Raw genomic sequence first — 14,985 nt, forward strand, 5'->3', positions numbered from 1 at the left:
GAAAAGATTTTATTGTTTCATACATTAAAGCCAATCAAATTGGATTTTTCTACAATAGTGATGACAAGAACATGGCTTCAGCTTTTTTTTTAAGAGTTTTCTTTTTTTTATTTTTTATTTTTATTTTTTATTAATTTATTCGTGTTACATCTCTATGTTTATCCCATTCCTTGTATCCTCCCATTCTTCCCTCCCCCCTCCCATTTTCCCATTATTCCCCTCCCCTATGACTGTTCCTGAGGGGGATTATGAGTGGAGAGTGGGATATGACTTTCTCACGTACTCTGGTGCCTCACATTTGACCATGTCCCCTGGAGGGGGAGACCTGGGAGCACTCAGAGGAAGGACAGCAGGTTGCCAAGAAGAGACTTGATACTCTATGGGCTTCAGCTTTTCAAGACACATCTGCTCACCATGGCCCCTCAGAGTACAAAATATTCACTCAATCTAGCTGCACTGCTCAGAGAGCATGACAGCATTTTCTATTTTTTAATTTATTGAAAATAGATTCTTCTCACATACAATACACCCCAACTACAGTTTGCCCTCTCCCATCCTTCACAGCTCCCTTCACCACTTCCTGTCTTCTCCAGATTCACTGCCCCCTACCATTTCCTCTTCAGAGAAAAGCAAGCCTCCAAGAGAAGACGGTCAAACAAGATACAATAAACAAGACAAGAGCCCTCAAATCAAATCCATTTCTTTAGCTTCTTCCCAAATATAGAATATTCAATAACCATGGTAGAAATATTTCACCACTGAGTTTTCTCTTTGGCATTGATAGCTATGGTACCGTGCTGGTGAAATTTGGTCAATACTTTGATTAATTACCTTCATTTTGTTAAAAATGTATCCTTTCAAAAATAATTACCTTAGTCTGTCATTCTTATTTAGTTACCCCAAGTGAGGATAGTGGTCAAGATGAAAAGGATCTATATAGTTTTCAAACCACACCTTTTTTTCTCCATGTGAGAGAAATTTTAAGTTCTCTACTAATTCAGTTTTCCCTCTGAGAGAGCTGAATTGCTAAAAATGCAGACAACATTTTGTGAAAATGCAGGTTATGAATATGAAGTTTTAAAAATCATGTTCAGTATTATCCTATTATCAGTATGAAAGCTTCCTACTGTATTTGGCTTTAAGAAGGGGACATTACTGCTTCACACTTCTTAGGCAATATTGAGGTAGTTAGGACCCCAGACTCTACCCATTGGTTTTTATATCAAAATTCCTATTTTTAGAAGAAAAAAAAAATCAAAAGCTAGTGTTGAATTAAAAAGTTAGGAAAGCAAAAAGCAGTGCTGCCTGACTGACTGATGGGTAACTTTGCTTCATGGTTTTTTTCTATCAAGTTCCTGGACTGTGAACCTCAAAACCAGATTAGCAGGACACCCAAAGAGATCACGTGTGTTCCCTTGATGCAGGACTAGCAGAAAAGTAACCTTTGATGATTTTTGACAAAAAAAAAAAAAATCTCAAAGCTTAAATATTCAAAATGTAACAAAACCGTAGAAAATGTTAGAACAACTCAGATAATTAAAGACTTCACCAATTCTTTGTTTCTGCGCACATGCATTTACTAAAAAAAATAGTTATTGAGTCTCTTACTTAGCACCCACTGTGGCAGGGGTCAGAAACTGATAAACATAATAGAAGCTAGTAATTACTAAGTCCTGTTGCTACTAAAAAAAGTTTAGATTATTTTTCTTTACCCATTTAATGCAAAAAAAACCTTCATGAAATAACTACGATTGTTCTTTTTGTGTAGGAAATTGAGAGAGTAGGAAAAGATAAATAACACATCCACAACAATATAAAATAGTAAAACCAGAGTGTTTGAACTACTCAGTATTTCCAGTTCTCCATAATTTTGAGTCAATTAGACATGGTAATTGGTTTTGTCAAGGGAGAGACTAAAAGATATGAATCAAGTAACCACAGTAAGTGTTTCATTATAAACTGTGGTCAGAATATTGTAGAGAGATCATGATTATGAGGACAGCAAAAGATGAACAGAAAATATATGAAAGTAACGTGACTGGGGTCCAGGGAGCCAGGGGAATGGTGCAGTACGTGGCCAGAGAGGCAAGGCGTTTAGTTTCTTTGGAGGCAGTCTAGTATTCTAAGCCAAGCCCTTTTATCCTTCAGGCAGTGATTTAAAATATCTGAGTTTAAGTTTTTATTTTTTAAAGTAAGGATAATGAAGTAATCTACCCCGCAAAGTTCCCAAACAGACAAATCAACAGACAAAACAGACAAGTGGATGCATGGCACTTAGTAACTGACGCATCTAAACACAGATAAAGTCTAGTAATTATCAAAACTATCTTGGAGGCAAAATATAATTAGAACAATAGTGTTCTCACTGAGTCTATTTTTTTTTCTTTAGCTGAATTGATGTTCTACAGCCTTGATATATACGGAGCAATATATGAGAAAAACCATTCAGTCTCCTTCAGTACAATTTACACTAAAAATGTTTATGAAGTAATATGGTAGGCTGAAGAGAAGGTGACTCGGAAGTTGAGAGAACTTGTTGCTCTTTTAGAGGACCCAAGATCTGTTCCTAGCTCCCACTTGGGGGCTAAGAGTCAACTGTAACTCTAATTCCAGGGGACCAAATGCCCTCATACGGCCTCCACAGCACTTCACACTCATGGTACACAGATTGCATGCAGGTAAAACACTCACCCACATAAAATAAAAGTAAATCTCTGAGAATGTTGAAACGAGAAAAATGTGACAGTTATCACAACAAACCATCAGAACCTCTGCCTGCATACATGTGCTCAGACCTATCCCAACACAAGTGTGCCTTTGTACAGACAGATTTTTTTTTGCTTCAATTAGACTGAGCAAATAATTCAGACATAGTCCAGACCACATAAAATACTCCCCATAACAATCATGAAAGGCCAAGTCACTGGTTTTATTGCATCTAAATTATTAAAACAACGAAAGGAAAACTACACAAACGAATTTAGCCTCAGTAGTTTCTGAGAACATGAAATTGGCTCTAAGATATGCAATGGTCACTGGGATGGACTGTGGTCAGTGGGGTGGACTGTGGTCAGTGTGATGGGTTACCTCACGAGGTGATGACTTTCCTCCTTACACAGGTGAAGGTAGGTAGGGGATTTGTTTTTTAAAAAATCAGCAGGGATACCATTATCATTTATTTTGTTCTCTGTGACTAGAAAACAGAGGTATTTCTCTTTTCTTCTTTGTGATTAGGAGAAAGATGGCAATTAAACTAGCTAGAGTCATCTTAAAAAGACAAATGAGCTGAGCTGGTTCAGTGCCGGCGTGGCAGAAAACAGCTTGTAAAATTTAGACTGACTGACGGACCTTTGTGGAAGGAAGATCAGATGGGAGGATTTTTATGTACCTTCTCCTCTCTAGGGCCACCATAGTGATGCCTTGGGAAGTATTCCTGGGCAAATAGCTGAAAGGAAGGCAAGAGCCTGCTTGAGCAGGTGAAGAAAGAGCTTGAGGAAATAGCATGTGCCCAAGGAGGGAGTGTGCTAGCCAACGAGGAACCTGGAAAGAGGCCATAACATGATTTTCCCAGGGCTGCTTCATTAAAAGTACTTTGGCAAAAGTCCTTCTGTTTCCAGATCCCTGCAATAATCCAGGCTCAGTTATTGCCCAGGCTGATGCCATATGGCAGTTATTTCATCTGATAAACTACCAAAAATCAGAGCGAAAAGAAACAAAACCAAATGTAAAACCGTGTGGCAATTATGCCTAATTGCATATACAACCTAATTATCAAAGCCTTGTCATCTCCAAGACCTTGTCTGTACGTGGGTGAGGCTCGTTCACCCTTCTCCACCAGCATCTCCGGTTCAGCAGACAGCTGCCTACAGCTGTTTGTCCTTTTAGCTTCCAATCCAGCCATGTGAGGAATAGGCAGGAAAGCTAAGAACACGGCCCCAGCCTCTTCAGTGACACTTCTATGTACTAGCAAAATACATGGACTAGGCAACAAGAAATTCATGAAAGCATCTCTAAAGTAAGTACTTATTACAAATGAATTCACATAGTTTCAAGAAAAGGATACTGTCATATATTTTGTTAAACATAAAACTTTTAAACTATTTTTTAATTTTTAAAGAGTAAATTTTTTGGCATATACATTTATATTATTACATGTAAGTAGAAAAACTACATACAGCAAGAAGAACCATGGAACAATCAAGGATCATATGGATGTTACAGTCAAAGTATTTTGGTTAATTGCATTTGGCAATCTTGGAGAAAACATTTTTCCTATCTTGGTAAGTCTAAAATTATGAATGAGAACCAATACTTATAATCTCTCATCTCTGCCAACTCAAAACCTCTCTTTGTATCCAAAAACATCTTAACCCCTAAAACAGTTTAGGTTAATTGTGAGATTAAACTATCAGGACTTCAATCAACCCCATCAGAGACTTGAGAAGGAATGAAAGTAATTACTTGAGTGAACCGGAAGTGCCGGTTAGCAGCTTCCAGATTGAGAAGGAAAAAAAAAAGAAAAAAGAAAAGAAAAGAAAGAAAGAAAGAAGGAAAGAAAGAAAGAAAAAAGAAAAAAATGACAGAGACAATTTACTGCCTGAACAGTCACCCAAAATGTTCTATACCATTGGAGCATGATCTTAGCCTTCTGGACCACTATAGCTGACAGACATATTTTTGAGACAGAAACTATTGAGAACTTGCTTATTCTGTCTTGGCAGAGATTGGCTGTCCATTTTTAGGCAGAATTCTGTTTGTGGCAGAAACGAGAAAAGTGCTATTGCAGGCTGAATAGGATAATTAAGCAATACAAGCCATTTGTTAGTTGATCAAATTATGGTAAGGTCAACTACGAGCCTATTTCTAATCACAAGACTATACATCCTAGGTTTAACAGATAGATATGCTCCTATAGATAGATAAGGTAAAATAGTTAGATAAAGTCTTCAAAGCCTACAGAGACCTATAGAATACGGCATTTAAGAAGCTTTTAATATCTTAAAGATCCTTTGACAACAAGATAGGCTAGCTCCTGGCAACACCCAGACTACCTCAAGAAGATGATCATCAAAGATTCTCCTTATGGAGATGATATCAAATGTGGCAAACCAACCACTGGGAAAAATGTCCTCGTTTCTGCCATAAACATAAAACTTTTTAAGCCATGTGTTTTCAAAATATCTGATTGATCTGGGAGTGGTGGTGCATATCTGTGATCCCAGCACCGAGGGAGGCAGAGGCAGGAGGATCTCTGTGAGTTCAAGGCCACCCTGGTCTACAGAATGAGTCCAGGACAGCTAGGACTACACAGAGAAACCTTGTCTCCAAACAACCAACCACACACACACACACACACACACACCTGATTGTTATATTCCGCTAATCAAATTATGTATGAACTAAACAAATCTACATTTTTCTATAGCCATGAATAGTGGGGTACTAAAACATATATATACAAAATTTAAGAACTACTTGCTTAACCAAACTTTTTTAAAGGTAATTTTAGCAGACATATGATTCTGTTGCTGATAATTGATGTTCCATTAAATTGCAGATAATGGACAATCTTGTTCTAAGAAAGGGCTCTAAAAATTAAGGACTTAAATTATATTCTTTCTCATATATGTGCTTACTGATGGATTGAAATTCAAATCAGAGTAATTTATCACTTCTGCAATTTAAATGACTTCCCTCTTCCTCTCACACAATGAAGCTGTTAATCTAATGCTGTTTCAGTCTAATGATCCCTCTCAAAAGAACTGTCGAGACAATTTTATTCTGATATCCTGTTAGCACTTGAGAAATTTAATTAATTTACAATATTCATATAACTGATTTGTAAAATGATAAGGGAAAATGTACCCTAATATGCCAGTTATTGGCTATTCTATTCAGAAGATCATTTCAATAGTCTAGATATTATTATAAAATATTTGACTGCTATCATGACTCAACACACATGATGATTTTGTCTGCTATTACTGAAAATGTTTGTATCAATTGGCAACAGATCTTTGGATAGTGGTGTTATTTATGGCCTCCCACCCTTGCTGGTATTTCTGACTGGCTTGAATTGCACAAACACTGCTAGAGGATGTGAGTCTCCATGTGAAAACTGCACTGTCATGTCCTGCAAATACTATTAGATTGCAGGCTTTATTCCTTTGGTCTCTCACAGCCTTTCTGCTTCCTATTCTGTGATGAACCCTATGACTTCAGGGGGATGTTGACTTGTGGATGAAAATTTAGTTTTCTTCAGGGATGAGGACTCTGAAAGTCTAACCATATAATAGATAGACAGAATCAAGTGCACACACAGGCTTCACTAAGTGAAATGTAGTGGGTATGAAGTGAAAAGAAAACCAAAAACAGAGCACATGAAGTTGGAAGGAAAAAGTGGTGGTAGGGTTTGGATGAAGGATTTGGAGGAAAGAGAAGTGGCAGATTGATCAAAATACATTATATGCATATATAAATATTAAATAAAATATTTAAAGTGTTAATATCCCAGAAATAGAAAAAATATGTTAAAAATACACTAAATCACAAGAGTCCCCAAATACCAAAGAAATACTATGCAAAAAGAAGGGCTCAAAATCAAAATATATTGTAGAACCATATTAAACAAAACAACATGTCACTGGCATAAAATGAAACCAATAGAAGCCAGAGATGAATCCATACACAGAAGATTTCCATTAATATCAGCTGAGGAAATAGGAGCTACTTCAGTGAGATCTCTTAGGACAAAAGGACATACATGCAAAAGAATGAAAATAGGTATTTATCTCACACCACACCACATAGACTGGATTAAAACTTAAACACAAAACTGTGAATCCATATAACTTATAGAAAACTTGAGGGTATTGACATAGACTTCTAAACTTTACTCTGGGTATGAAGAAAGAGGATCACTTGGGTCCAGGAATTTTATGACAACATGGGCAAGAAATAGAAAACTCATCTTCAAAACCCAATAATAGCAACAACAACAATAAAAAAAAAAAAAACCAAGCAACCTATTAGAATTGACTATTACGTAGAAACTTTACAGAACTGGATTGCACGATGACTTTCATGGACATGCCTCTAGGTCTATACAAGCAAAAATAGACAAATTAGAGTATATTAAGTTAAGGGAATTCTACATGGCAAATGAAATATTTGAGAAAAATAGAAAGACCATTGAGAAGACTGAAATATTTTTAAATTATATCTGTCATAAATGGTCAACATCCAAAGCATATAAAATATGGAAATAACTCAAGCCAGAAACTAACTTTTAAACCTAACTTTTAAAGCAGGCAAAGAAGTTGAATACACACATATCAACAGGGCATACAAAACATTAATAAATACAGAAAGATAGGACAATGTCACTAATAAAAATGAAGAATTGTGGTGGGTTTCATCTGATACCCATTACAAAGGGAATCCACGTGTAATCTCGACATTTAGGACAAGAAGATTTATAAGTCCAGGGTCTGCCTGGACTACGTAGGAAGTACCAGACCAACCAGACCACACATTAAGATCTTGTCTTAAGAATAGAAGGGACAGAGGGACAGAGGGACAGTGGGAGAGGGAGGAGAAAAGCAAGATAGGAAGTGAAAAAGTGAAAGGAGGAAGGGCAAAGGAAAAGAAGGAAAGAAAGATCAGGAACTTTCCAGAAAAGGGAAGGAAGGATAATAAGTGTTAGAGAGGATATAGAGAAAAGAGAACTCTCTTTTTGTTGTTTGTTTGTTTTTTGTTTGTTTGTTTGTTTTTTGTTTGTTTGTTTGTTTTTTGTTTGAGATAGGGTTTCTCTGGGTAGCTCTGACTGTCCTGGATCTAGTTCTATAAACCAGGCTGGCCTTGACCTCAGAGATTTGTCTGCCTCTTCCTCCTAAGTGCTTGGATTAAATTCATATGCCACCACTGCCAGGCTGAAAAGAGAAGTCTTTTTAAATTTAATTTTTCAAAAAAATTTCTGACCATTCTGTACATGTACATAACGAATATTTGGTCACATTGAGAGCCCATTACAATCTCCCATCCTCTGAGATCTCCCACAGAAAGCCCTCTTCCTAAAAAGCTCCTTTCTTCTTTGATGTCTTTTTTTTTTTAAACTCACAGAATTTATATGGTTACTTGTATGAACAAGAGTATTGTTGGGGTGAGGGTGGGGTTAGGTATGGAGAACTCTTGACCACTACAGTTGGGAAAATAAATTAGTGTAGGCATTGCAAAACAGGATGCAGACTTCTAAAACTTAAAATTAGAACTATCATAAGTGAGACAGCATTCTCAGGACCACGCATATATCAAAATAGGTGAAATTATTATGTCTAAGGGACAGCTGCCTTTCTGTGTGCCATAGATACTTATTCACAATAGTCAAGATTTGAATGAAACTTGATGTTCATTATCAGATATATGGAAACAGAAGATTTGATAATATGTTTGCATAATAGAATGTCATTCATCCTTAAAAAGAAAGGACTAGATCATGTCAGTTTTGGAATGTGGATAAACATGGAAAATATTGTACTTTGTAAAATGAGCCATACACAAAAAGTAATAAGCTCATGTTCACATCAAATATAAAATTGTTGAACCCAGAGAAGAGAAGATTTTAAAATTTCCAAAGTCTCCAGTACAACAGGTAATAAAATGGGTGCAACTTCTCAGAACAAATCAGTTTCCTGAGACCTATCATAGTGCATTCTATAATAATGTATCATATATTTGACAAAGACCCAACCAAAAGAGATAATCATGAAGATAAAGACAAAACTACTCAATAAAATACAAACTGAATTCAAAATTACATCAAAAATATCACCCACCGTAGTTAAATTGGTCTTGTCCCAGAGATGGCTCCATGTACATAAATCAATAAGTGACACACACTACATAAATAGAATCAAATATAGGAAGTGCATGGTGCTCTCACTAGAGGCAGAAAAGGCCTTTAATGATAACCAACATTGCCTCATGATATAAATTTTCTAGAGAATCTAGGTTTATGGAGATACACATCAACAATCCAGCATCATGCAAAATGGAGAAAACGAAGGATTTCCACTAAAATTAAGAACAAAGCCAGTACTCTATTGTCTCTATTTTTTTTCCAACATGGTGCTTAAAATCTACATTAGATCAATGAGTAAGGTAAAGAGATAAAGGAGATACAACTAGGAAAGAAAAGAGTCAAAGTGTCCCTTTTTGTACACCATACGCTTCTCTACATAAATGGCCTTGGAGATTAAAGACTCCTACAGCTGATAAAAACATTCATTAAAGCAGCAAGATATAAAACAAACACAAGCAAATTAGTAGTCTTCCTTTACACAAATGACAGGCACACAGAGAGAGAGACATCAGAAAAACGGTTCTGTTTATAATATCATTTAAAAATATTGGAATTAATCTACCAACAGAAGTGAAAGAGTTGTGCAATAGAAATTTTAAGATTCTGAAAAAAGAAATTGAAGACAATGTGGAAGGATAGGAAGATCTCATGCTTACGGGTTGTCAGAATGAACACTATGAGAATGGCCATCCTACTAAATGCAAACTGCAGATTCTATACAATCCTTTCCGAATTCTACTATAATTACTTACAGAAATTGAAAAACTGATCTTAAATTTCATATGGAAAACACAAAAGATCCATCAGACTCTATATCCTACTGCATAGATACATGGTCATGCATGTTTATAGCTGCTCTATTCATAATAGCTAGGACATGGGCACAGCCTAGGCATTCACCAACTGATGACTGGATAATAAGAATATGGTACCTATATAAAGTGGAGTTTTACTCAGCTGCAAAAAAATGAAATTATGAAACTTGAAAATAAGCACGTAGAACTCAATAGCATTATTCTGAGCAAAGTAACCAAAACCCTGAGAGACAAATACTATGTCCTTACTCATACATGAATCTTAGCATTGACTATATATCATTTCTGAATTTAATTTGGAGTACCTATGACCTAGAAAAGTAAAAGTGGGCCATTAGCGGGAGGGATGAAGAAAGATATTAAGGTAGAGGGGAAGATAATAATGAAAGAGAAAAGGGAAAATGGAGAAGCTTAATTGGGAAAATGGATGGGAGAGTAGGTGAGAGAAGGAGCTCGGGGAAAGGATAAATAATTCGAAAGATGTTTGAAAAATCAATACACAAATCTGCTATTTTATGTATTTATGTAACTTAAGTAAATTGGAATTACCTCATACAAGGGATTACGTTCATCCTAAAAGCTGAAACTGTAATCAGGATATATTGTATGAGAAAAGATTTTTATTTCCATAAAAGAGGTGTTTAAAATAGCCCAATCCCAGGTCTGGGATAAGCCTTCGCAAGGTATTGGTATAGATGATCTAGAGGTCCCCAATATAATAAAGTCTAGGGCCATTACTCTTGGATACTCCTTAGACTTTGCTAGTGACTTCCTAATCCTGAAGACACCACATCTGCTGGATGTGGAAAAATCAAATTGAAACCGGAAAGGATGCTTTCTTCATGCTGGCCAGCTCACATAGTAGGGCAAGGTGCTATGTAGACTGCTGGAGGAGGGAAAAAGTCACCAACAGTGTTACCTAGCTGTAAATGGCAGTAATGACCTGTGTGGCAAGGTAAGCACGTGAGTCCTAGTGGCATGAATGCTATGGGATAACCAATTGCTTTCCGATAATATTCAAGGTTGACTCCTGTGATGGTTTGAATATGAATGGCCCTTATGAACTCATCTGTTTGAATGCTTACCCAAAGGGAGAGGCATTATTAGGAAGTACAGCCTTGTTGGAGTATGTGTGACCTTGTTGGAGGAAGTGTGTCTCTGTGAGGGCAAGCTTTCAGGCCTCCAATGCTCAACTTATGTACAGTGTGGCATATAGTCTTCTTTGGTGGCCTGTGGATCAAGATGCAGAGCTCTCACCTCCTTCTCCAGCTCAGTGTCCACTTGCATGATGATAGTGACATAAACCTCTGAAACTGTAAACCAGTTCCAATTAAATGTTTTATTTTATAAGAGTCACTGTGGTCATATTGTTTGTCTCTTCACAACAATAAAACCCTAACTAAAATGGCTCCAAAGAAGAGAACATATTGCCAGGTATAGATATGGCCTTGAACCTATAGTTCAGGAGCTCACAGGTCCAAGAGTTTAAATAACATTATTACTTTGTTAAGGGGACGTAATATCAAGATGCTCCCTAAAGTCATCTCTCTACCTGCAGCTTAGCGAATTTTCAGACTTCCACAGAGGTTCTTTGTACAGTGGCCGGCGGTTAACACAGAAATTCACAACTGCTCAAAGTATACAGAATAAGACCCTGTGGAATGCTTAGTCACACACACATGGGGTATCTATATCACCCCAGTTGTTCAAGGTTCAGGGACCCTCAAGGAAGACGGGTCTGAAAGATTGTAAGAGTCAAAGATCAGGAAGGACTAGAATGAAATAGCACCTTCTAGACCGGGAAGGACTGTGCTTTCAGAAGCTCACAGTAGCTATGGTTACCTGGACAAGATTAAAGCAATCAATATTGTAGCATGAAGAGCAGATGAACCCCAGAGATATCACCTCTAACTGAGGAGCTATTGGCAATATTGATGGCTTCTTGGAGAGGGTGTGGTTCTTGGAGAGGGTGTGGTTCTTGGTTGGCCAGCACAGGCAGATGTTGAAGTCAATGAGTTATTAAGTTTTTTTTTTAAACTGCACTTGTAAAGACATTATCTATGTATATCCATTCAGAGATAAAATAGGAAATTTTCTGTGAATAAAATCAAAAGAAAGAAGAAAAGGAAGGCAGTAGCAAACTAAATTTATTTCACTTGGAAGGTAATGAGCCGTTTTAGGGTTGTTTTTCTTTCTGATAAGTTAAATCAACTAAACTCTAGTGTCAATGGAATTATATCTGAATTAAAGCATCCAAGACACCTTACCTTTACTATCATATTTGGTAGTATTATGCATCCTTGATCCATCTTCTAATCAAATGCTTCATTGAAAAGGTGAAGTGTCACAATTGGAGAAGCAATGAACCAATACATAATTCAATTAGTTGAAAAAGAAGCTAGCCAAAAAAATTTAAATGCACCCTCATCATTTTATGTTAATTTTTCATCAGCTGACTGTGTTTTCCATATGTAAATGCAGGCTTATGAAGTAAAAATGAGAGAGAAGCTGACAGAGACAACGTGAGAAAGAAGAGAGAAGACTGTGAAGGAATAAAATGAGAGATTCTTCAAGGCTCAAGTGATTCTAAGGCTGTTTGCATCTCACAGAACTAAAGCTTCTTGTAAGACTTGTAATTTATAAGTGAAGGAAACTAAGTAAGAGAGAAACCCGTGTCGGGAAGCTTTCTTCAACACTCTGGCAAGCTTCTGTCTGTAGATCGCTTTGATTAGCTTTGAAACGGAAAGGTTTGTGTGCTATTTTCTCAGCTACATATTTTGACAGTGCAGCATTTTCGGTAACTCTAGATTTAGCAAGCACCCACTTTCCTTAGGAAATTCACAAGGACAATCAGGTCTATTATTTAGTTCACGTGATAAAATAAAAATCCCGTGTAGGATGAATCCATTGGGTTACGAACCACAGCCTTCCTGTCACACTATGTGGGCCTCCTGTATGTGCTGTCACCATATAACATAAGCCATTGATGAGTGGATGTTACTTTTCCTTCTTTACATACGTTGAAAAATCTATCTGTAAACGCTGTGGCACCTCCTGCATCCTCTCTATCAGGCTAGGAGGAGCAATCCATACTGAGAACCTTCACATTTTGCGACTCAATTGTGTTCTGAGACCTTAGCCAGAAAGCCTGAGTTTGTTAAAATTGTCTGACATTGACCTGCAATCTCTCATTCACCTGCCAGGAGACTGAAATAATAAATACTATTTGTTGAGCTTCTAATTTCCATCGCCCCTGCCTATAACTTCTATTTTAGTTATCCCATTCTCAATTATTTTTGGAAGAAAAAAAAAATCCACCTAAACAAAAAATTCTTCTATTTAAAATGTTATTTTAATTTTTTTTTTTTTTTTTTTTTGACTACTATCTTGAAAATTTAGGTTTGCCTCCCTTGGCTGATATACACCATTAAGAGATGAGAAGAACAGCTCTTTTGCATCTGAAAAGTCTGAAAAGAATTGTGTTCTCAGAATCATTTCCAAGGTGCCTTTCAAATAAATAGTATGCTGATATAGAGGAACTTCTGCAGAAAGCTGCCCCGTACCAAATGTCAGCACAGAAAACTCTACCAAGGGCACCCGAGGCACTTCCTTAGGCTGCTCTGTCAGGTACAGGGTGTTTGTAGCATAGATTGCTATTTTCAATGTGCGCGAATGTGGTTTTGTAACAGTGGCTGCAGAGGTGGCAGAGGAACACAGTCTCTAGACGCAGGGAGAGAAATGGACAAACGTGTTCTGAAGCTTTCTGGTGGCCACCAGTTCAGTATCCTCCAGGAAATGTTTCTTGACAATAATTACAAGAAAAACACCAATGTTTGATTTTCAGAGTTTGACAAAATGGAAATTTTTTTTTCCTTTTGCCAGGAAAAGGGAGCCAGTGGACGCCTTCATCTATGATTTAATGGAGTCCTAAGAGATGGTTAGGACTGAGAGAAACCACGAACTGTGCCGCAAATAGGCTGCCAAGCACTTCCCACTAACAGACACTGTATTTATTGGTGCATATTGTTTTTTAAAGGTGTGTGTTTTTAATCTTTCTTGTCTTTTACTTAACTCTGAGTTTTCTGTTTGCTCTTGACTCTAATTTGGAAAAATTCTTTTAAAATATTCTATTAGAAGGAAAAGTGAACATCAAGTCCCACCTCTAACCACGAAGCTATTTGCAATTGATTCCTGCTGGGAAAGGTAAATCAATTTTCTCTAATGGCAGGCCCTATACCCTTTCTCTTCAGAAACGGGCAGACCACCCAGGCACATCAACCAAACATGGCATATCAAGTTGCTATAAGACTAGACACCTCCCATCACATTAAGGCTGGAAAAGGCAACCCAGTAGGAGGAAAAGGGAGCCCAAAACAGGTAAAAAAAACAAAAAACAAAAAAAAACAAAAAAACCATCAGAAACATCTCCTGCTCCCTCAATTAGGAGTCCCACAAAAACACCAAGCTACACAACTATAACATTGATGCAGAAGGCCTAGGTTAGATGCAGGCTCCTGAATTGTCAGCTCAGTCTCAGTGAGCCCCTATGAGCCCAGGTTAGTTGATTCTGTAGGGTTTTCTTGTGCTGTCCTTCACCCTTCCAGTTCCTACAATCCTGCCCCTTCATCTTCTGTATGATTCACAGAGTTCTGTCTAATGGTTGGTTGTGCACCTCTGCATCTGTTTCTATCAGTTGCTGGATGGAGCCTCTCTGATGGTGATCATGCCAGGCACCTGTCTATGATTAAAACAAAATATCATTAGGAAACACTTCTTTACCTTTTTTTTTTTTTCCATGCATGTTTCGTTCTATCCTATGTCTCTGGGCCGTCCTGCCTCTTCTTACTGGACTTTTGGGCAGTCGGAGGTGGACTCCCTCTCATGGCATAGGAATTAAGCTGCACCAGGCATTGGTTGACCACTCTTACAATTTCTGCATCACCGTTGTCCCAGCATATCATGCTGTCCTGATACATTGTAGGTTGAAGGTTTTGTGGCTGGGATGGTATCACAGTCCTTCCGCTGGAATTCTTTTTTGGTTCTAGGAGAGGACTGGGTCAGGCTCTGTATCTGCTGTTACTAGGAGTCTTAGCTAGGGTCATCCTAATAGATTCCTGGGAGTTTCCACTGCGCTCGACTTCTCCTTTGCCTGGAAATTGCCCTAATTCCAATGGTCTCTTTCAGAACTCTCTCCTTCCATCCTCTCTCCACCTGATCACTCCTTCCTGTTCTCATCCCCATCCACATCTAGTCTTCCAACAACCTGTACTTCGTTTCCTCTTCCCATTGAGATCTACAAATCCCCTTGGA

The 14,985-nt window shown here is 37.5% G+C and overlaps 1 pseudogene; it reads right to left on the bottom strand.

Annotated features, from left to right (window-relative positions):
- Window positions 1-14,651, bottom strand: part of LOC127204268 (glyceraldehyde-3-phosphate dehydrogenase-like) — a 40,227-nt pseudogene extending 25,576 nt beyond the window's left edge.
- Between the last annotated feature and the right edge of the window lie 334 nt (window positions 14,652-14,985).

This window comes from Acomys russatus, chromosome 20, assembly GCF_903995435.1.
Source record: "Acomys russatus chromosome 20, mAcoRus1.1, whole genome shotgun sequence".
NCBI lineage: Eukaryota > Metazoa > Chordata > Mammalia > Rodentia > Muridae > Acomys > Acomys russatus.